This window comes from Cebus imitator, unplaced genomic scaffold, assembly GCF_001604975.1.
Source record: "Cebus imitator isolate Cc_AM_T3 unplaced genomic scaffold, Cebus_imitator-1.0 Scaffold68, whole genome shotgun sequence".
Taxonomy (NCBI): Eukaryota; Metazoa; Chordata; class Mammalia; order Primates; family Cebidae; genus Cebus; species Cebus imitator.
Genome location: NW_016107383.1, coordinates 5,061,565 through 5,083,223, shown reverse-complemented (window position 1 = coordinate 5,083,223; position 21,659 = coordinate 5,061,565). Strand labels below are relative to the sequence as shown.

General features: G+C 36.8%; 1 long non-coding RNA gene across 1 annotated transcript in view; it reads right to left on the bottom strand.

Annotated features, from left to right (window-relative positions):
- Nucleotides 1-610: 610 nt before the first annotated feature.
- Nucleotides 611-21,659, bottom strand: part of LOC119471640 — a 248,972-nt gene continuing 227,923 nt past the window's right edge. Inside the window, exon 3 of the long non-coding RNA XR_005200701.1 lies at nucleotides 611-669. This is a non-coding gene — a long non-coding RNA (uncharacterized LOC119471640). The remainder of the gene's footprint in view (nucleotides 670-21,659) is intronic.

Here is a 21,659-nt window from a genome sequence, read left to right as displayed (position 1 = left end):
GTGAGAATGGTGAGGAAAATCCTCCTAGTGGACAGAGCTGTGATATGAATAGGAATCTTTATGATTAAGAGATCCCCATGCCAATAAAATGCTTGAGCTACATAACTACGTTACATAACTCAACCTTCCTTTTACCTGCATCTTGTCACAATCCACCTCATGTGACAGCCTTTATAACTATATGTTACTGCATGTCAAAGAATATCACCACTGACTTTCCACAAGTGATAAAAGTTTTATCCCTTTCTATAAGTAATTCAGCCTTAAAATCCCATCACAGGGATCTGTTTTATAGGAACACTCGTTAATAATTACGGTCTTTCACATTTCTTTGAAAATTGAGCCTTAGTCAAGGATTACATAAGGGTAATTTATTTGAGAAGTAATCACGTGGATCAAGAATGACGGAAAAAGGGAGTTAAAAAAAAAAAGGAAGAAAATATATAAATCTGAGTAGCTGAGTAGGCCATTAGTACAGTGGAAAAGTGTTCAACACTACACGACCTGCAGTGAAGGTTCATAAAACATCTCTGAGCTATCGGTCTCTGAGCTATCTCCCACACATGAAAGGTGTTTCCATGCATGTGAATGCCCCAAAATTTCAGGCTTCCCACTGGTGATAGTGAGAGGCTTCCTCAGAGTGTCCCATGCTTTGATGACAGAGAAGCCCTGGAGGAAAAAAACACAACAACAAATGTACCTTGAGGACAAGATGAGGCATTTTCAGAATACACCTGAGTGAAGCTTGTCAAATTCAATACAGAACTGGTCATGGCAATGTGACTGTGATTAAAATAAGAGTTTTATTCCTGCTCTCAATGGCTTATAGTTAGGTTGAGTATATATTGTGGTTTGCTCAGTAAATCCTAGGGTTGTTATTTCTATTCCCAATTTCTCTTTCAAAAGTTTGAGAAGATGTGACATAATAGAGACAGTAATACTGTATAATGTGAAAAGGAATTGAGTGAAATTAAGCTTGATACTCAAAAGACCTGAACCTCAGGATCTTTTTATGTGATGAAAAATATTTTAGATTTTATCCATTAACAGATGTCATTGACGGATTTTGAGCATGGAAATAACATGATCATACCTGCCTGTTAGAATGATAAGTTTCTAGGCAGTAAAAGATACTAGAACTGGTAGTATAAATACTAATAAATAGGACTATCTTTAGTAAAGAGGTGAGAGATGATGATAGGAAACATCCAGGCAGTAGAAACATACAGAGAATAATCTCTTGAAAGCTATTTTGGAGGAAGAGTCAATGGTCTGGGTTTGAGTTTGAAAACAAAAGTGTAAGAAATAGAGGAATCTAGGATTACTCCTAGTTGAGCAGTTGGGTGGCTTAATACAAGTTAGAAACACAGATTAGAAAAATGTTGCCTGGTTTGGGTGAAGCATGAGATATACAAAGCTCACTTGGCTATGTAGAATTTTAAGATGGGTTGTCCAAATACATTGCTTGAACGTATCAAGCAAGAATTGAGAATATCAATGTGGATTTCAAGGGAGAGACCTGGGCTGGGTACAGTGGGAATTAATAGCGTATAACCATTAAGAGGAGAGAAAAATAAACGGTGGCCTTGGGAAGATTGTTCCTGAATCACAGACTTCTCTCAAGGGCAGCTCTCAGCAGCTTAGGGAAGAGAAGATTGAAAGTGAAGTAACACAAGTCTTTGACACCAGAAATAATGATGTGTGACTCCTAGGATCACTGTTGTTGGGTTGTTTTTTCCCTTTGATCTGATAGTTGGAATACCTGGAATGAAAGGTTGGCATCCATGCTGAACTAGCAATAACTAATTTGGAGGAAACTATTTACCCATGGGTCACAGCAGGTCTCCACATTTAGATTTTTTCTGTAAATAACAATAGCTACCAATTTTGATTGCTTACTGTGAAAAGCATTGGTTGAGCCTAGAGCTTCTCCAAAAGTATGCTACTTGTTCCAGATGGATTACAGTTAGGTTAAGCATATGTCCTGGTTTTCCCAGTCAGTCCTCTGGTTATTATTTCTAGTCCCAGTTTCTCTTTCACAGGTGTCTATGTCTGTTTAATAAACTGTATGGTCCTTCTAGGTATAAACACACTGAGATATTGATTGCTTCAAGAAGGCTACGCAATTTAGCATAGTTGGGGGACCCAAACTAGTTTCCTCTGACCTTATCAATTTGTTTCAATGTGCAAAGCAAATATTAGACTTTTCCATGTGTAGGAAGGTATAAAAATCATAGAGAATCTGGGCAACCTGCTGGGTATAATTATTCCAGTTTTAGAGATAAGGATATGGGTTAAGTGATGCAACCAAGATCAAAAAGATCTCTCTAACTATGAAGCTTGTGATCCTTTCATAATTCCACTCTGTTTTCCAATCATCCTTCTAAAAGGGGCCCATCCCATTAATTCACCCTCTGAGCCCCATGCCAATCAAATGCTTGAGCCACCCAACTTTACATAAGTTTTCTTCTACCTGCACCTTAGTGATGTTCACCACAGCCTTCTGTTTATGCTGAAATCATTTTGTAAAGATGACATCAGAAAGTGTTCACGTTTCAAGACCACAGCAAAAAGAGATGTACCTCTTCTTACCTTTCCTAAACAATCATGCCATTTGGGGGCCAAACCAATAGTTTCAGCAGAGCCTAAAAACAAGCAAACTAGAACTTGGTATAAAGTATACTTCATTTTGCCGGCAATTTCCATCTACACAGTTCCTGACATTGCATCTTCAAGTCAGACTGAAATACAGCTTTCTTATTGAGTATACCCTTAAATGTCTCTGACATAAAAGATATATGAAAAGTAGTTGAAAAACATAGTCAAGAAAAGATATGTCTCCCTTATAACTGTCACGTTTTTAAAAATTGGTCACACAAAGAGTTTTTCCTAAATATTTACCCAAACATTTCAGTTCCTAAACATTTCCCCATGCATTGCAAAACTAGTTATGATATTCAGCCAGAATATTTCTCTTTCTAAAGTGCAAATTCAGTTAGAACTAAGCCAATGGAGAAAAAAACTTAAATGTAATTATGTAAAGAATTTTCCTACCCTAATTTTTTCAAGGTTACTCAGTTACTAAGAGACAGAGTAGGGAATAAAGTCAAGTTTAGGTATTTCAAAAGGCCAAGATTTGAAACGATGTTCCCAGCTGTCTTCAGTGATACATGCCCACACTCATGAGATATACTTCTTCAGGATTGACCTATCCGTCTTTCTTTGAATTTCCAATCTAACGGACAATCTCCATGCGATCCAGCTAATACTTTTTGGTCACCAATTTTAGCAAAGCTTTCTCCAAGAACTATGCAATCCTCTGTTTTCTAGCTAGCCTGGGTAAACCCCACTTATCCTTCTAATTAGATTCTTTTTTAAAACAATTTAATTGACCAGATACGAACTTGTAGTGACTACAAGGCATTTAGTCATTGGAACAGAACAGTCAAGGATTGTAAATGAAAAGCTGTCATCCAGAAAATTTGATCTAGATTATCCTACTTACTCTAGTCCATTAAGTAATTGGTTGTAATATGTTTTAACAGTTGGGTCATGGTCCCCAATCCAGAGTTGTTCAATTTCTTTTGAGAGCAAATATAATTTAATACCTTAATGGAAGAATAATTCATTTATTCACAGAATTTAAAATCCTTAAAGTTTCTCCTAGTAAAATGAAAACTATCTTTTAATAATCCAAATGTGGTTTTATATATTTCATTAGGGAATGTTTAGATATTAGTGTGATGAAAACATTTCAAGAAGATACACTACAACATTTTTGATGTTTTATTAGTAATATTATTTTCTAAATATTCTTCTACTAAATTTTTGAAGCTGATTTTAAATAAAAGTTATCCATAGAAATAACAATATATAACTCATAAATTATACAAAGGTATACACTAAAACTTACACACATGCACACATACAATTATAGCAAATATGTAATTCTGAGTATTGATGTTTACGAAGGACGAACTAGACATATTGTTTTCTAGGCCATTTATATTTCTTAAATATAAGCCCAATTTCATGATGAGCCTCCATTTGTAAGACACATAGAAACAGAACTAAGGTCATATTTGTGAATGGGGGATGAAATTCTAACATGTAAGTAATTGACAAATTGAATATGCTTTTTATTTTTGACTGCTAAAGCTCATCTAGTCAGGCTGTGTGTGGTGTCATACATTGTAAATTGTAAACTTTAAGACTATAGAGGAATTACAGACTCTTCTTTCTAAATTTCTGTTTTTAAAGATAAAAGTGGTTCTCTCTGATTTATTTTTCAAATTTATAAACAAATACCTACAATATAATGCAAAATAATAACTTTTACTTTTAGAATTACCGTTTGTTTTTTGCTGTTTTGGCTGGTGTCTGGTAAAAGTGGAATAGAGAACCAGATTTGATGTCAGGGGAATTCAATGAATCCACAAGCCTTGGAGGTCCTACTTATCAAGTAGCACTGTCCAATTACCAAGTTTTTATCGAGCATCCTTTTTCTAATTTTGAAACAGAGTTTCACTCTTGTTGCCCAGGCTAGGGTGCAATGGCATGATCTCGGCTCACTGCAATCTTCGCCTCTCGGGTTCAAGGGATTCTCCTGTCTTAGCTTCTTGAGTAGCTGAGATTACAGGCATATACCACCACACCCAGATACTTTTTGTATATTTTGTGGAGACAGGGTTTCTCCATGTTGGTCAGCCTGGTCTCGAACTCCTGACCTCTATCCGCTTGCCTCGGCCTCCCAAGTGCTGGGATTACAGGTATGAGCCACCGTGCCCGGCCAAGCATGCTTTTTATAACTCTACTATAGTTACCACTTCATTGCTGTGGCTGTGTTGCATCGTGGTGCTTGGCCCATTACCTTACATCACTACTGGCTTCCCTTCCCACGTGACACTTATGGCCAGAGCCAGGCTTTCTTGCTAGGCAGTAGCTAAATCATGAAGCTTCTCTTTCTCTCTCTCTCCCTCCTCCAATTTATTTAGCATCTAGGCAAAATTTAACCTACCTTGCTTCTGAATACCATTTTCTTGATCACCAGCCGAAACACCAGCCTTTTGTTTTTATTCTCCTTACTGGACCATCTTCATAGTTTATATTTTCTTTCTCTTCTTTCAATCTTCCCCTCCTGATCTCCTTCTCACGTTTTTCCACTACGACATTAAAATTCAAAATGCAATTTTAACATCCTCAACATCATCACCTAATTCCTCCCGTATATTCTGACTTGAGTTCCGATTCTTCCCTAGGCCCTCTGTATCCTGGAAGCTCACTCACATGAAAAGGTTGCAGAAGGAGCAGGATTTTACTGATCATCCCAGTAATGTTCAGACCATAACTCCTCTGCCCTTTTATTAATACCTTTTATACAGTGTGAATTTCATATGAACTGATTGTGGTCCCATCACTGCCTCTGAATTTGTGGTTGACTTCATCAGGTCCACTGTCTTCCTCTCTACCATATTTCCTGTAATCATCCTCAGTGGACTCTATATTTTCACCTGTCAAGTACCTTTGCCTCCAAGTTCCTTGACTTCTTTTCCCCTACTTTGTCTCAATCACCCACGTGTATGAAACTTGTTCTTCCTCATAACTGGGCCATTTAAAAAATATCAGATTATTCCAGTTTATGAACTCTTAATAGTTACAATTAAGCAATTTCCTGACCTTCATTCCCTTTTCCTATCACTTTTCTTTTCTTTGAATATTCATCACCCTTTCACATCTTTATTGTGCTCCTTTTCCTGCTTAGAATCCATGCTCACATATGTAATCACTGCCTTGCAAGCACTCTTAACTCTACTTCTCTCCCCCCTCACTTTGCCATTATTGCCTGGTGATATTCAAGCCTGATTAAGCTCCTCTATGTGCTTGCTCTGTGCCTGTATCTGAGAGGCTCCAGGATGCTAGGGAAAAAAAGCACACAACTGTGCTGATGGGCACTTCATTCCAAACTCAAGACCACAAGTCTCAAATCGGCACTCCACAATGCTATGTAATCCTGCCACACTTCTCTAGGAAACTCATTTCCCCATTCTCTACTGAATATCCCCTTTCTGATGTTTTTCTTCCCCCTCACCCTCACTCTCAGCTGAAAACATTGCAAGATAGTTCTGAGGAAAATAAATATAATCGGGGAGAACGATCTCATCTTCTCATCTTTTATGCTGGCTCCTCCTTTCATCTGCAGCTGCACACTCTGCCTTTCTCACTGTGTTATAATGGAATAGGTGTCCGGCTCTCATGTAAGGCCATCCTCTCCACTGCTACTTTAGGAGATCAGCACTATGCTCTTTCTTTTTTGCAACATTATTTTCTTCCTCTTCATGAGATCATTTCTATTTGCACACAAATATACCTTCATATCACCCATCATTTAAAAATATCCCATGCCTCTTCAGTTATCATTTCAATATCTTCTCTCTTTACAACAGAACTCTTTAAGGAATTTTCTATATTCATTGCTTCCACTTCCTAGCATTCTATTCTGCTCTAACCTCACTGTAATTGAACTGTTGTTAACTGAAATTACTTTTATCAGCATCACCAAAATTTTATATCTTCTCAAAGCAAATGATCAATTTTCTGTCCTACCTTGCTCAAAATATCAGTAGGATTCAACAAATCTGACCACTTCCTTCTCTCAAATAACTTCGTTTTCTAGGCTTTTCAGATCATGTTTATTTGCTTTTTTCTTCCAACTTGAGGAAAACTCTTTCCCAGTCTCCTTTGCTGGCTCTTCTTTATCAGCCCTGTAACTCTAGGAAATCCTAGGGCTCAATCTTCAGCCATTTCCCATTCACTAGCTTCTCTTTTCCTAAGGCCATTTTATTTATTTTTAATAGCTCCAAATGCCAGTCCCACACCATTCTTCCTAGTAATGAGTAATTAATCATAAAAAATAAATAAATTTATAATAAATGTGACTTTTTTATAGTGTTAGCTATACCTTGTGTATAACATACTGTGTGACCTTGGACACACTTATTTATATCTCTGTTGGTACTATTACTTTGTGCCTGGGGTTTTTATGAAAATTAGGTGATAATATCCAAAAAGTGCTTAGCACAGTGCCTGGTGAACAGGGGGCATCCAATAAATGCTAACACAATAAAAATATCAATTGTAATAAGGATGGGCTATTATTTAGAATGATGCAATCAAGTCAAGCATATCCAAGTTCTTAAATTTTTACCATAAGATCACATGCACAAGATGATAAAAATCACTTGGCCTTTTATGAACTTCTATTCATGAGCCATCTCAGTACAATGCCTAAGTGATTATGCTTTTTATTTGGTCAAGGTGATGGTTTCATCCTCTACCGTACATGTCCAAAGTCACTGTATTTCCCCAACTTTAGATAGGAATAGGGCCAATTGAAGAAAAACTTAGAATGAATGTTTCCTATTAAATATATACATAGAGTTTAAGTTTATCCACACTGGGAATAATTGAAATGTTTACTCTCTCTGGGAAATATGTCATGGATAAAAGGCAAATGTAACTTATTTCTTCTAAATCCACACCATTTTATAGGGATATAAAAATCTTTATATTTTTTTCTCATTTCATTTTTAAGTCAACCTTGTGAAGTAGTGGAAAGAATATAATTTTTTTGAATAGACAAAAATACTGAGGTTAATTTACTGTTCAAAATCACATCACTTGCATTTGGTAAACTTGTGCTTGAAACCAAGGTCGTGACTGATAATATGTTGAACATTCCAGTGCTATTTTTCAATGCTGCCGCCTTACTGGAGTACAAGATTAGTGTATTTCTTTATATGAAATAGAACAGGCTTTTTCCACTTGTTAACACCAATACCTTTATTTTATTGCTATCTAAAACATTTCCCTTAACATCCCTCTAACCGAGAAGCTCCAGGCGCATGTTTAATCTACTGTATATAACTTTACATGCCATGAAACACAGCCATTTAACTCTTGTGCATTCCTAGTAATGCAGAAAACACCCAAACACTCACCAGTTATTAAACACAACCAATAATGGAGAAAAAATAGAGCAAAAGACCAGCCTACAAAGAGATTTCTTTATAAGGCAATGAGTGGAGAGTAGCCTTCAGAATCAGTTACAGCTGGGTCTGGACTCTGTTTTCATCATGATTTTGCCATGCCACTTGAGGCATTAATACTTTGAATCTGTTTCTCATCTAAACATTAGGACAGTAAAGTCTAATTCAAGGGCCAGCCTGAGGATTAAAGTGCTTATTAAGGTTTTGTGAATAAAAATCAATTCAAAATGAATTAAAGACGTAAATGTAAGTTATGAAACTTTAGAACTCCTAGGAAAAACCACAGGGGAAAAGCTTCAAAATATTGGTCTTGGTAATGATGTATTGGATATGAAATCAAAAGCACAGGTAACGAAAGCAAAAACAGACAAGTAGAACCACATCAAACTAAACAACCTCTGCACAGGGAAGGAAACAAGTCAACAGGGTGAAACTACAACCTATGTTATTGCAGAAAATATTTGTAAACCATATATTTGGTAAGAGGTTATTATAAATGTATATAAGGAACTCACATGACTCAATAGCAAAACAAAACAAAACCTGATGAAAACAACAATCTGATTTTACAATGGGCAGAGGATTTAAATAGAAATATCTCCAAAGAAGGTGATACAGTTTGGATGTATGTCCTTTTCCAATCTCATGCTGAAATGTGATCTCCAATGTGGGAGGTAGGCCTGGGAAAATGCATTTGTCATGGGGGCACATCCTGCATGAATGGCTTGATGCCATCCCTGTGGTAATGAGTTCTCACTCTGATAGTTCATATGGCAGCTGATTGCTTTAGAATGTGGTACCTCCCCCAACCCTTGCTCCATCTTGCTCTTGTCATGACACACTCGCTCCTGTTTTGCCTTCTACCATGAATCAAAGCTCCCTGAGGCCTTACTAGGAGCTGAGCAGATGTTTGTGCCATGTTTTCTGTAATAGCCTGGCCAACCATGAGCCAATTAAACCTCTTTTGTCATAAATTACCCAGTTTCAAGTATTTAGTTATGGTAACACAAACAGACTAGCACAGAAAGCATACAAATGACCAACAGGTACATGCAAAGATGCTCAACATCACTAATAATCAAATAAATATAATCAAAACCACAATGAAATGTCACTCACACCTTTTAGAATAGCCATTAAAAAAAAGACAAGCGTTGGCAAAGATGTAGAGAAATTGGAATTCTTACATGCTGTTGGTAAGAATAAAAATGATGTAGCCACTATAAAAAGCAGAATGAGGGTTTCTCAAAAAATTAAAACTAGAACTATCACATGATCCAACAATCCTACTTCTAAGTATTTATCCAAAATAATTTAAATCAGGATCTCAAAGTGATATGTGCAGTCCCATGTTTATTGCAGTATTATTTACAATAGCCAAGAAATATCTATAATGGTTGTGTGAATAAATGTTGTATGTACACACAGTGGAATACTATTCAGCCTTAGCCAAAGAAGCAAACTCTACCATATGTAACAACATGGATGACCCCTGAGGACACTACACTAACTGAAATAAGCCAAACAGAAGGACAAATACAGCATGATCTTTTTTTATGTGAGTTATCTAAAACAGTCAAATTAAGCACAGAGTGGAATGTTGGTTGCCAGCGGTTTTGGGAGAGGGGACTGGGAAGTTGCTGTTCAGCAGGTGCAAAGTTTCAATAATGCAAGATGAATAAGTTCTAGAAACTGTGCCGCTTTGTACCTGTAGTCAACAATACTGTATTGTGCATCTAAAAACTTATTCAAGGGGCACAGCTCATGTTAAATATTCTTACCACAATTAAAAAAAAAAAAGCAGAATGAAAGAAATGAAAGAAAGTCACCCATATCAAGTCTGATCATTAAAATTTCTGTTTGCTTTCCTGGCTTTTGTATCATTTGATTCTTAAATATTCCTTCTTGCTATAACACTCCATAGCAGTGTGAAAATTCCCTAAATACAGTAGCATCTAGGGGTCATACCTTGTGTTACTCTACCAGACTATTTTTTAAAGGATGGGCTATATCCCACCCATGAAACCTCCTACTAAGACTCCAGTAGGAAACAAATTGTTTCATGCACCAGAAGCCCAGAGTTATTTTGGGCCTGTCACTTACCAGCAATGTGGTCTTGTGTGGGTCACTTAACATCTCTGGTGTTCCGTTTTGTTATCTATAAGTCTATGAGTCTGCGCCAAATAATCTGCCAGACCCTTCCTGCCCCAATATTCTGTTTCAACATATGAACTGATAAGAAGGATTTCCAAACTAAAACAAATTCAGTGTTGCATCCAATTCGGAATGCACTGACGTGATGTTACCAGATTTAGCATATCTGTGGAGAGAGGGAAAAAAATACAGAGTTTACTGGCAGCCTGGGTGAGTCAAAAGGCCAAGCTATTTTTGGTAAAGACCACTAAACTGGCTCGGGCACTTATATGCACTTCTTAGCAATAGGACAAAGCACGCTGTTCAAATTCCAGGGAAATACCTACACCTCTGTTGCAATCCAACAGTGAACAAAATTTACTTTATCGAATAAAGACAATACACAGTGAATACTGGCTGGGTAGTATTTATGTGAAGCTTCTAAGTTTGCTGATTGGTGCGGTTGTAAAGTGATTTAATCATTGGATAAGACTCATAGCTTCAGGCAGGACCAAAGCAGCATTATTTGACTCCTTTTTTTCCCCTTTTGCCTACATTGAATTGAATTAACTGGTCCCTAGTATTAATAGCAACCTTGTCAAGAGTCCCTTTGTCAGTGCTGTGAGATAAAATTAACTCATGTATATTGAATTTGGAAAACAACTTTTCAAACTAAAGTGAGATCAGTGGATCTTTCTAGTATATGTGCACAATTAAAATATCATAACTTTTATTTCATCCCCAGCATTACTGTCATATCAAAACTACTAAAATTTGAGTGAGTTCAGCTCTGCTAGAGATGGATAACTCTGATACTCTCTGTGTCTGTGTCAAGGAGGGAGCAAAAAGCGGCATTAGCCAATAAGGACTCCAAAGACAAAGACTCGAATCCCAGTTCTGCCTGCTCATGGCTCTCACTGATCTACCTGGGGCAAAGGATATAGCCTCTGGCAGATGCTGTTTCACTGTCTGAACAATGGTGATCATAACTGCACCTAATGTGACTATTAAATATACATGTGAAGTATTCAAGCTAATGGCTAACACATAGCACTAAGGGAACACTATTAGTATTATATATCTATTACTAAAATAAACTTTGAAATATACCTTTGTATAATTGTATATTTTATATATGTATATTTATGTATATGTATATGTAAATTGGCTCTTTCAGGTTCAACAGCGCAGAAATTCACTTATCCCTCATTTGTTTTGCCACTTAAGATCCCTTTTTGCCATTTAAGAGCTATCTTGCCACGTCACAGGTAAAATATTAAATGATCTGCCTCCACCTCCACTAAATCTGAACCTGTGTAAACATATGGGCTAGGTTAAGCCGTCTTCCAGCCACAAGGATATGGAAAAATGGAGGCAACACTGAGAAGGCAGATGGGAGGAATGTAAAAAGAGAATCCACGCTGTTGTAGTGTTACTCAGACCTTAATCAAGGTACCCCTAAAATCCTATTCTTGAAATGTTCAGTTGTATGGGCCAATACGTTCTCTATTTTGATTGGGCTAGCTTAAGATGATGATCACCTGACACTGGCTAAAAGCAAGTCGTAGCTATTAGACACATTAAAAATGCAACTCCCTTGGCCTACTAAATCAATATTCAGTAGTGAAGCTGAAGAATTCTTAGTCTTTTACCAGGGCCCCAGTGCTTCTCCAATAAACCCCTGTTATAGGCTAAATTAAGTTCTCCAAAATTCATATGTTGAAGTCCCAACCCCTAGTATCTCAGAATTTGGCTATATTTGGTGATAGGGTTTTTAAATAGGTATTTAAGGTTACATGAGATCACTAATGTGCACCTTCATTTAATATGACTGGTGTCTTTATAAGAAGAGGAGATTAGGACACAGACATACATAGAAGAAAGACCATGGCCAGGTATGGTGGCTCCCGCCTATAATCCCAGCACTTCGGGAGGCTGAAGTGGGTAGATTTCCTGAGGTCAGGAGTTTCAGACCAGCCTGGCCAACATGAAGAAAACCCTTCTCTACTAAAAATACAAAAATTAGCCAGGCATGCTAGTGCACGCCTGTAGTCCTAGCTACTTGGGAGGCTGAGACAGGAGAATCACTTGAACCCTGGAGGTAGAGGTTGCAGTGAACACAGATTGTGCCTTTGTGCTCAAGCCGGGGCAACAAGAGGAAAAACACAGAAGAAAGATCATGTGAGAAAACAGAAAAGATATCTATGTACAAGCCAAAGAGAAAGGCCTTGGGGAAAGTCAATCCTGCTGATATCTTGACCTTGTACTTCCAGCCTCCAGAACCATGAGAAAATAAATATCTGTTGTTTAAGCCACCCAATCTGTGGTACTTTGTTACAGAACCCCTAGGAAGCTAATGTAACCAGCTCTTATAAACAATTCTAGTACTCCTCATCTTATACCAGCATCTGTTTTGCAACCTTTTAGGCAAGCAATTCTACAGCTTTTGTTTAAACCTCCCTGCAAAGGGAACCCACAAAATTCCACCATGGCCCATTCCATTGTAGAGCTACTGTTTCTCCGTGAGAAGATATTCCTTACTTTCATGCTTAAATTTATGTTATCATAACAATTAAGGTTTATAATGATAACACTGGGGCACTCTAAAAACCTACAGTGCTTCCAAAATAATTAAACATTTTACACACAGAAAGCTTAGTATTATGTATATTGTTTATAGTATAATGTTTTATGTGAACATTCTAGCTTTTAATAAATTTGGGATATTTGATAAATACTATTTGATTATAATAACCAGCACATCCAATTTAATGATCTTTCTAGTTAAAGGGTAGTTTGTCACAGTTTCTAAAGTTAGAATGAGATAAAAATATGTGTGGTGTTTTCTTCACCCAGGGATTTTGAACTTCTGAGGTACAATCACCAAATGATGATAAAATCTCAATATGTATGACTTCACTGTGCTTTTTAAGGTCCAGTTCTTTAGCTTGAGAAGTAATATTTGTTTCATACAGATTTCTATCTGCCCATCACAAGCTTCCTATTCCTGTAAACTTATAGGCAACACTTCTGTTAGGAAGTAGTATTTTAAAAATATCTTCTACCATGTCCTGCCAACTGCTTTACTGAAACAATGATTATTTTGGACAGGCACTGTCTAGAGGAGTTGTTTAAACTGATTCAATTACCTGTATAAATGATCCCTAAAGCTTATCCATTGAAGAGAGGATGTTTCTCATACTGAAGGGCACATTGACAGGTTAAAATTTTAAAAAAGATCTTTCACTTCAACTGGCTCTATTGAAACTCATATTAAAAATATTAATAAAAATAGTGAACACTAATATTTATAGACTAGTGTGATTCCAATATAAAGCTTTACATGTATTTCCTCATTTACCATAATTATTAATTGATTTCGGCTGTATTTCCTATTCGCATTTTACAAATGAGGCTAGGAGAAGTTTAATGACTCAAAAATCACACTCTTATGTAAGTGGCACAACCAAATTTCTCATCAACTCTAGCTTCAAAATCATGCTGTCAATTACCATGTGCCTCCCACAAGAAGAACATATAGTCCAAGGAAGGAAAGACTTGTCCTCTAGGCAACAACTATAAAACATCTGTAAAGCTAAGTTTTACAGATTTTTTTTAAAAAAATAATAATGCCGATCTCTTGAAATTTGTTTTAGTAAGGATTGAATGTAAATGTAATTTATCTCAGTACCTGGTCATAATTCTCAGCAGTTGTTTCCTAAGTGCTTTATTAATGCAAAATTTTTCCTTCGGCAACATTGGCTACTGAATTGGGCCTCAGAAGAAAATCTAGAAGTGGAAGATACAGTTGCCTCTGCCTTCCCAGAGTTTACGTTCAAGTAGAAGAGCAAAAGATAAAGGTACAAACATTTTTCAAAACTATGTATTACAGTAAGTGCATAGATCAGGGGTTTGGGAGCCAGGCTCCACTGGTTTATGTTCTGTCTCTACTGCTTCTAGCCTCCATTTGCAAACTTCAACCAATTACTTTCCCTCTCTAGGTTTCAGCGACTTTATATTTAGAAGGGGAATCTATCTCCTGGGGTTAAATGAAGATTTTAATGGATATTCTTCATAAGTGTTCATTTGTACCAGGGAGGATTGTGAGAAATTTCCTTGTTGTATCTCATTCGATCCTCACAGCAAATTGATGATGTGCTTGTTCATTTTTATAGCTGAGGTAGCTAAGACATAGGGAGGTATGTATGCTGCTCATTGTACTCAAAGGCAATATTATTCTCATTGACAAATGTCATAGCCTTAAGCACAGGCTCTTACCTACACAACACTGACCTCCAGATTGTAAATGATATATATGAAATTCCATAAATATTAAAAATGCCCCCAAATAATGTATTTATTATATGATTAATAATGTCAAAATAAAAATTAACTAAAAACTATTTCTTAGGCTTAAATGATGAAAGAGTAAAAGATTTTCCAAACTGTGAGAATAATATTGCCTTTGAGTACAATGAACAGCACTATGGTGGGGTTTTATTTTTTTTAATTCCCTCTAAGAAAGAGCACTAAGCATATAGAATTGATAGCATTTCCAAACTTTTTAGATTCCTGCTCCTTCACCTTCTTTCCAAAGATGACTTTCAACTTGATGACTTTTCCCATTAGCTCTGGGCCTCTCAGCTTGCTTTGCCTAACAAAGGTCCACAAATAAATCATACGTGGCTGACATGATTTCCTTGAAGTTCTCAGTGGTCTCATCTGCTTTGATGTGGTTCTTTTCATGATTTCATATGGCACTTGTGGTGCAGGAGTGGGGCTAAGGCCAGCAGGGTCATATTGCACCCATTTGTTTTCTCTTCAAAATGAAGATGGTGTTTAAATGAAAAATTGTGTTCCAGGAAAAAATTATTTCCCTTTGAAGCTCTATCCTCTGACATGACATTTGAAGGTTTTGTGGAGAGAAATAATTTGTAATTTTACATATTACTGTGTGTTAATTTGGTCCTTCCATTTACAGTGATGAATGAAAAGTTCAGGTCCATTTTCCTTTCTCCAGCATTAAGACAGAATCTATTTAGAGACTTGCAGTTTTTAGAAATCGCTTTCCAAATTATATCAGCTATACATGAATGTTTACATATATTCAAACAATATAAGTAAAAATTATGTCTTTCTCCCTTTTCCATTTCAATTTCCTTTATCTTCCTAAGGTATATTCTTCTCAGCATTTAAAATATATTTATATTCACATACATATGTATGAAAATATGTGGTTTTTATTGGATATTAGATAAAATACTTTGAGCTCGGTGACCATACATTCTATATTGTTCTTTTTAATTACCTCAGATTCCTTGGTAGAGATGTAATACAGTTGATTGAGAAGATTTCATTTTTTATCTATCTTTTTTCCTCTAGTAACTTGGAAATTACAAACCCTATTTCAAACCCCCAAGTTGTTACCTTTATAGTTCCACAGTATCTATGTATGCAGTACAGGTTGAGGATCCCAAATCTCAAAATCCAAAATGTTAAATACTCCAAAATCCCAAACTTTTTTAGAACCAACCTTATGCTCAAAGGAAATGCTTATTGAAACATTTCAGATTTTTGGATTTGGGATGGTTAAACTGGTAAGTATGATAACAAAATATTTGAAAATTTGAAATCCAAAACATGTCTGGTCTCAAGCATTTTGGACAAGGGATACTCAACCTATATATGACATTTATTACTCTGAAAATTTTCAAGACTATGATTTGTTCTTTCAAGGTTTTGTCTTTGGTATTTGTGGTTTGAGTAAGTTATGGACAGGGGTGTGTGTGTGTGTGTGTGTGTGTGTGTGTGTGTGTGTGTGTGTGTGTATTTTGTCTGTCTTTTTTGTTTTTAATCCTCCTTGGTGTTCTTTAAGCTTACTCAATCTATGATTTGGTGTCTAAATTAATCTTGGAAAGCACTTGAGCATAGTTACTGCAAATATCTCTTCTATCCATTCTTTCCTTCTGGTATTTCAGCTATAGGTGTTACTCCTTTTGATATTATCACATAGTTTAGATATTCTTGTCTGTTTGGTTCATTCTTTGTTCTCTTTGCATTTCTGTTTAGGAAATTTTTATTATGTATGTTCAAGTTCATTGATCCTGTTCTCAGTATGTCTACTCTACTAATGAGCCCATCAAAGGCATTCATCATTCCTGTTACCCTGTTTTTGATTTCTAGCATTTCCATTTGATTCCTCCTTAGACTATCTCTCTGCTTACATTACTCATCTGTTCTTGCCTGTCTTCTTTTTCCATTAGTGACTTTAACACATTAATTATAGTTATTTTAAATAGTTTACCTGATCATTCTATATCTGCGTCATATCTGAGTCGTGTTCTAATAACTGCCTTGTCTCTTCAGACTGTTTTTGTTTCTTGGTTGGTTTTTATTTTGTTTTTGCCTTTCGGCATGCCTTATAATTTTCTGTTGAAAGCCAGACATATTGCATTGGGTAATAAACACTGAGCTAAAAGGCCTTTAGTGTGAGGATTTACGTTAATCTGACTAGGAGTTAGATTATGTTTAATATCTGTTGTAGTTATAGGTGTCAGAGATTTCTAAATCCTGTAGAGTTCCTGTTGTCTCCCCTGTTGACTTGGGGCTTTTTAAGGCAGTCCTCAGAGAGTCTCTGTCATGCAGCTCTTCCAGCTGTAATCCACTGTTATTATACTTGTCAGTGTGATGGCAAGGTGTGGTGACGAAGGAGCCTTCTATAATCTTTCAATTAGATCTTGGATTTTTAGTCTGTCTGTGACTCAGGGAAGTGACCATCACAGATGTTTCGCAGGTGATGCCACTATTTCTCTTGTTTCCTACACCTTTCCCTGGCTGCCTCATTCCCAGTCTATTTCTTTGAAGCACTAACTCCCACTGATAATGTCTTTCGCCATGTTATGTGAAACAAGAAGGCTGGAAGGGACTAGAGTGGGAAGAATTCCCTATTTCTGGCTGTGATCAGATTTCAGAAATGCTCTCTGCTAAAGAATTTCACATGGAGACTATGTCTTTGTTATAGAGAGGAGCTGGACATATTTCTCAATACTTATTTTCCCTGACCCCTCTCCCCACTGCCAGAACCCTAAGGGGCTCTTTCCCAGATCCTCATGATGAAAACCTGATAATATTCCTGGAGGCAAAACCCACAAACTTGTAGGAAATGCCTAAGACTGGGGTCTCTAGTAGTTCCTCATTCATGCTAGTTCACAGTCAGCCTTCAACAGCTTATCAAAATTACCATTTAAGCGTTCTACCAGTCTATGGCTCCAGCAGCTTCTGTTCCAGGTAAACAGATCTCAGCTCTATCTCTCTGGATGCACATCTATCTCCAGATTTTGGGGTTATGGTTTGCCATGAGAACCTGGTTCTCTGGTGGAACCAAAAATGTGTTGATTTTTAGTTTGTCCAGCTTTTTTTGTTCTAAGGGCAGGAGTGATGTCTTCCATACTCTACCTGTTGGTGCTGAAACCAGACCATTATTCTTATCAAACAGCTTAATCAGTTTCTTTGCTTATCATGCTCTTGATAAACTATATCTAAGACTTTTTAACATTTTGTGAAATACAACTTTAATACACTTTTCAGATAAGTTTTTGAGTGATAAATATCCTAAGTCCAAAAATGCCTATATCTACCTTTATTCTGACATTCACATGAATGATAGTTGGTCTGGACATAAAATTCAAGGCTCAAAATCTTTTTATTCTCAGCACTTTGAAGATATTGCTTAAATGTTCTCTTGAACCCAGCGTTTTTAATGAGGAGTATGTAATCAATCTTTTTTATTTTTTGAGACAGAGTATCACACTGTCTCCTAGGCTGACGTGCAATGGTGTGATCTCAGCTCACAGCAACTTCCACCTCCTGAGTTAAAGAGATTCTTATGCCTCAGCCTCCCAAGTAGCTGGGATTACAGGCCTGTATCAGTATACCCGGCTAATGTTTGTAGTTTCAGTAGAGACAGGGTTTTTCCATGTTGGCCAGGCTGGTTCCAAACTCCTGGCCTCAAGTAATCTGCCCACCCCAGCCTCTCAAAGTTCAGAGGTAACAGATGTGAATCACTGCACCCAGCCTTGTTATCAATCTTTCTTGCTCCTTTGTAAGTTATCTGCTTTTCTCTCTAGAAATTTCAAGAATTTTCTCTTCACATGTGAAGTTAGAAAGTCCCACTTGCAACATATCTAGGTGTGGGTTTCTTTGTTTTTTCACTCTCCAGAACAGTTCCGCAAACATTCCAATGTATCTCTCAGAGATGAGACAAAGTATTCGCCTCGAGCTTTTTCTTTTTTAAAAGTTAAGGTGAAATTCACAAAACATAAAATTCGTCTTTTAAAAGTATACAGTTCCGTGGTATTTACCATATTATTTGTGTAACTTTACCCTCCATTTAGTTTTAAAACATTTAAACACCCTAAAAGAAAACCCCATGCCCATTGAAAAGCCTGTCCCCATTCCTTCCACATCCCATACCTGGAAACCACCAATTTTCTTTCTGTGTATATAAATTTACCGATTTTAGATATTTCATATGCATGGAATCACTCAATATGTATGGCCTTTTGTGACTGGCTTCTTTCACTTATCATAAGGTTTCCAAGGTTTATCCACAATGTGGAATGCTTCAGTATATCATCCATTTTAATGGAGAAATACTATTTCATTGAGTGTACATGAATATATTTTGTTTATCCATTCACCTGTTTATGAAGATTTAAGTCGTTTCTACATTTTGGCTTTGATATGGGTCTTTTCATTCATCTTGCTTGGCATTCAATCATTACTTTCAATTTTATAATCTATTTTCCTCAGTACTGTAAGATAAGTTTTATTGTTTCTTTGAATATTTTCTTCCATCCATGCTCTTTATGGTCTTCTGGAATTCTAATGGGTTTATTTAGAACTGTTGGATTTTGGTTTTTTCAACATTTTCAATCACATTGTTCTCTTTTCCTAAGTACAGAAAACATCTCAAATCGATTTACAACTCTTCAATGAATGAACTGTTATGTTTACTCTGCTACTCAGAGTATCTCATGCATTCTTAAATTTCAAGGGGCAAATTTTGAATTTCCAATCTCTACATCTGTTTCTTTTCTATAGACATAATGTCACTCCATATCTTTACTAGTTATAAAGTTTTGTTAGTCTTAATTTGTCATTTCTAGTGACTTTGTAGTATCTTGGTTTTGTTTAGGAGTTTTCATTGTATTAATATTGATATTCCTCATTAAATTAGATATCCCCAAGTTTCGGTGATTCTTGACTACGGGCACATCATGATGGGAGAGTCTCTCATGGAGCCTTTCTATGAGTGCTGTATTTGTTTACTGCACTCTGGCTCCAAAGATGGTAGTGGAGCAGTTGCCTCTACTGGTCACTGCTTGGCATAACTGATTGTTGAAAGAGTGTGAAAACTTTAGATTGGAACTTCTATGGGTCTCTAGTCAATCACCTGATCTGCACTTCAGGGCCCTTACTTGACAATCTTATTTACCACTTCCCAGCCTGGAGTAACTATGGGTCCTCTTCCATCTGGAATGCTTTTGGAGCTATGCTTTTGGCCCTAGGTTTCTCTTTTTTCAGGATTTCCTAATAATTTCCAGACCACTGAAACACCACCCACCCCTTAATTTTCTAGAACTGTATGTTATATCTGGGGACCAGGAGAGGGAGAAGGAACCTCAAGCATATGTTTAATCTGCCCTTTGCACCCAGTGAAGTATATCTTATAACATATGTGGGAAGGAGAGTACATGCTCATAAATCCCTGTTTAAATTGCTTTATTTAAAAAACACATTTACCCAATGACTGCCCTAGGCAAAATTTATACCAGGCTCAGAAGCTGCTTTTTCTCTCATTCTCCTGCACAGTAGGAACTAGAAGGATAAATTATGAAGTTTCTTAGACCTTCTTACAAAATCAAAATTAGTGATAATCATAGAATCATGAAGAAAGAGGTTTTGCAGAATGGTGGGCAATCAAATATTCCTTACCAATTGTTTTTTTTAAAGGAAGACATGAATTCTTCAAATTATCAAATGACTACTGTATTCATTTCCTAGGGCTGCTATAGCAAAATTCCATAAACTTAGTGGCTTCAAACAACAGAATATTCTCTCACTATTCTGGGGACTAGATATCCAAAAGCAAAGTGTTAGCAGGGCCATGCTTTCACTGAGGGCTACAAGGGAAGTATCCTTCTGATCTGGTTTGGGTCTGTGTCCCCACCCAAATCTCATCTTGTAACTCCCATAATTCCCATGTGTTGTGGGAGGGACCCAGTTGGAAATGATTGAATTATAGGGGCAGGTCTTTCTGGTGCTCTTCTCATGTTAGTGAATGGGTCTTATGAGATATGATGGTTTTAAAAAACAAGAGTTGCCCTGCACAAGTTCTCTTATCCTGCCACCATCCACCTAAGATGAGACTTGCTCCTCCTTGCCTCTGCTATAATTGTGAGGCTTCCTCAGCCATGAGGAACTGTGAGTTCTCTATTAAATCTCTTTGCTTTGTAAATTGCCCAGTCTCGGGTATGTCTTTATCAATAGCATGAAAACAAATTAATACACCTTCCTTTCCTTTTCCTAGGCTCCGGTAGTTTTGGCAATTCCTTGTGTTCTCTGGCTTATAGACACATCAGTCCAATCTCTGCCTCTATCATCACATGGCTTTTTCCGTCTGTCTCTGTGTCCAAATTTCCCTCCCAAACATGAGCCACAGGATTAGGACCTACATAACCCAGTATGACCCTACTCCAGAATGACCTCATCTTCATTTGATTACATCTTTAACTTTTATTTTACGTTTAGGGGTACATGGGCAGATTTGTTATGTAGGTAAATTCAAGTCATGGGGGTTTGTTACACAGATTATTTCATCACTTAGGGACTAAGCCTAGTACCCAATAGTTATTTTTTCTGATCCCCTCCCTTCTCCCACATTCCACCTTCAAGTAGGCCTCAGGGTCTGTTGTTCCCTTCTTAGTATCCATGTGTTCTCATTGTTTAGCTCCCACTTCTAAGAAGATATAGTATTTGGTTTTCTGTTCCTGTGTTAGTTTGCTTAGGATATGGCCTCCAGTTCCATCCATGTTGCTGCAAAGAACATGATCTCATTCTTTTTTATGACTATATGGTATTCTACGGCATATATATGTCACATTTTCTTTGTCCAGTCTACCACTGATGGACATTTAGGTTGACTCCATGTCTTTGCTATTGCGAATAGTGTTGCAATTAATATACATATGCATGTCTTTATGGTAGAACAATTTATATGCCTTTGAATATATACCCAGTAATGGGATTGCCAAGCTGAATGATAATTCTGTTTTAAGGTCTTTGAGAAATCATCACACTGCTTTCCATAATGGCTCAATTAATTTACATTCCCTCCAGCTGTGTATAAGCATTCCCTTTTCTCTGCAGCCTCTCCAGCGTCTGGTTTTTTTTTTTTTTTTTTTTTTTTTTTTTTTTTTT